Source organism: Anabrus simplex, chromosome 1 (genome assembly GCF_040414725.1).
Source record: "Anabrus simplex isolate iqAnaSimp1 chromosome 1, ASM4041472v1, whole genome shotgun sequence".
Classification (NCBI taxonomy): Eukaryota; Metazoa; Arthropoda; class Insecta; order Orthoptera; family Tettigoniidae; genus Anabrus; species Anabrus simplex.
This window is the reverse complement of record NC_090265.1, coordinates 600280277-600283524: the sequence shown is the minus strand read 5'-3', so window position 1 is coordinate 600283524 and position 3248 is coordinate 600280277.

Sequence of the window (3248 nt, the reverse complement as noted above, 5' to 3'; positions counted from 1 at the left end):
CTGGTACTGAATTTTTAAAATTATTCCTCTCCTGTTCACATAAAAAAACAATTTAGGTAATAAGTAGTCTATATTCATTTCTGTATCGAGATAGAACACACTTCTGATGGTCTTAGTTATGTCTTCGTTCATATCCACTGTGTTGTGTTACCTGAATCTCTTGGAAGCCAGGGAACTGTAAGTCAGTTGAAAGCTAACCTTGAGTAGCAAAGTTGTAGGCATGTGCAATAAATGGCTCGGTAGTCTGCCTTTGCCACATCTGTATATTATGCTTGGCTCTGAAGCAAGAGTTTAGGTTAATTTGCCCTGTTAATACTACAGGGATTATATTTCATCAAGAGGGCAAGAAATTGAGGAAATAAATACTTCTGATACTAAATATTCCCATGTCTTTGGCAAATGCTTTAACAAGCAGTCATTTTGGAATTCTCACTCGAATCTCTAGTCCTTCAGTCGAAGATTTGAACATTGTAGTGTACCGTACACACACTCGGCCTGCATAATATGTTGTAATCATTTTTCACAAAGCTCAGAGCTCTAGCTGCTTTAAAGGATGACATATGACATTCTTTTTGTTTATCTGTCAACATGCTTGATATTTTTCCTTGTGAATACTGCATATTGGATCTTCTTTGTTTATAATAGTGTTAATTTGTAAAAAGAAATGAAATAGAACATCATCCAGTTTAGGAACTCTTCAAAAACTGACTCTGGCCTTCAAAGTCTTAAGCTTTTATGTTGGATGAAATACTGAGGGCTGAATTCATAATAATAATATGTATTACAAGCTGGTAATTTCTCAACTGTTCTATAGAATAACATAAATTATTACTGTGAAGTTGCCCTGTCAAACTGTGACCGTCAAACATAGGCAGTAATTATTGTTATGAACATTGGTGACAAGACACTTTGTACCCTTTCTCCCCAAACTGCTTCCATGTAAATATATATATATATATAAACTTTATAATTTGCTAAGATTTTCTAATAGAGAGCGTCATTGATTCTTCGGACCACCACTGCTGGACACTACTAAAATACCCTGTGGTTTTACGCATTGGTGCCGACTCCTGTGCCTATAAATAAGTTAATATAACCCCCTTTTGACTCCATATATTAATGGACACTGTTTCTCAACGAAATTTTTGTAACAGTTACCAAGGTTTCTGATAATGTAAAGTCAATCATATGGACCACTGCTGCTGGACACTCAAAATACCCCGTGGTCTTACCTATTAGTGCAAGTCACTTATCTTTCCCTTAAACTGCCCTCTGCCCCATGTTAATATATTAAGTCATCCTTTGTAGGACATATCCTAACATTTAACACTGTTATTCTTCACAACTGATAATTTACAGCCAACGGATGATAGATATATTATCTATATCATTGAACATTGTTTTTCTCTTGACTTTCCCACTGTAATATGTCAATATTATATCATAGTATTTACAATTTAATTACAAATCAGGTACCTGATTTATGCCTTGAGGTAGTACGACTGATGATGCCCTCAAAGGACGAAACCTGTCTCATGGAAATATTGATAAATTCCTAAATGTTTAAAATTTCTAATGTATTGAATAGTTGACATAATAAACTAGTTAGCATACTACATACCACTTGGTTGAGCAGCTCATCTTTTTTCTCTCATTTCTTCCCAGCCCAAACTCTTTTGTAACACTACTCTTTTGTCGGAAATCGCCCAGAACAAATCGAGCTGCTTTTCTTTGGATTTTTTCCAGTTCTTGAATCAAGTAATTCTGGTGAGGGTCCCATACACTGGAACCATACTCTAGTTGGGGTCTTACCAGAGACTTAAATGCCCTCTCCTTTGCATCCTTACTACAACCCCTAAACACCCTCATAACCATGTGCAGAGATCTGTACCCTTTATTTACAATCCCATTTATGTGATTATCCCAATGAAGATCTTCCCTTTATTAATACCTAAGTACTTACAATGATACCCAAAAGGAACTTTCACCCCATCAATGCAGTAATTAAAACTGAGAGGACTTTTCCTATTTGTGAAACTCACAACCTGACTTTTAACCCCGTTTATCACATACCATTGCCTGCTGTCCATCTCACAACATTATCGAGGTCTCATTGCACTTGCTCACAATCTTGTAACTTATTTATTACCCTATAGAGAATATCATCTGCAAACAGCCTTACCTCTGATTCCACTTGTTTACTCGTATCATTTATATATACTATGTGCCCTATGCTGCTTTTGATTCCCGTCAGGCAAACGCCGAGTTCGAACCACGAACATTATAGTGACCAATACGCCCACAAAAGGATGTATTTTGGCACAAAGCTTACCTTACGATGCGTATCCACATTCTGCAGCTCAGTAGAACATGTATCAGGGTATAAACGAGGGCAAAATTAGGTAAGATAGGTGGATACGAAATAGTGCAGAGTAAGAGAAAATCCTCAAAAAAAAAAAAAAAAAAAAATCTAACAGAAAACTTCGCTGCATTCAAAGTTATTACATAAAATAAACTATTTACAAATACAAGAACTTTCCAAATATAACTGGGGTAAATATAATGTTGAGCCGACGACTACCAGTTCACTGCCTTCGCGAAACAGCAAGGCTGTAACAAGCATGGGATAATGGAGTAAAGAAAAAACGGATATCTGCATAAATACACGGCTAACAGTAACCTCCTAATCATAAAATTACTATGCCTCGGAGCATCGAACCCTGGAGCTAACAAATATAAACGCACTATGTACAGTGCTCTGACCCGGTCCCTGGTCCAGCAAAGAGCAAGGCATCCAATAACCACATACAAAAACTAATAGGAACACAACTCCCTCATCCAAGGGCCAACATATAACGGGCAAGACGTTTAAAATGAAGCAGAACAAACAGAAATGAAATCTCTACAAGCAGCATAACATCAAGGTCATCCTTCCCCTCAAAACACTCGACAAACCGCAGACAGCTATGTTGCCGAGTTCCAAGACTGGAACGTCAGACACTACACCCCTCTCCACCGGTTCGCACTAGACAGGCGGCGGCCCTTCTTATTTACGAGTAACTCGGCTGACTGCAAGGAAAGTTTCGCTTTCATCGTACCTCACATAATTTAGCTTCAATAGCGCTCTCTTAATTACACATGGGCTACACGCCATCGTATCATTGTCGCAAACAATACAACATAATCTCATTTCCGCCACCACTGGGCTCATCCATAAGTATACAAGGGCACAATCCAGTGCGCAATAA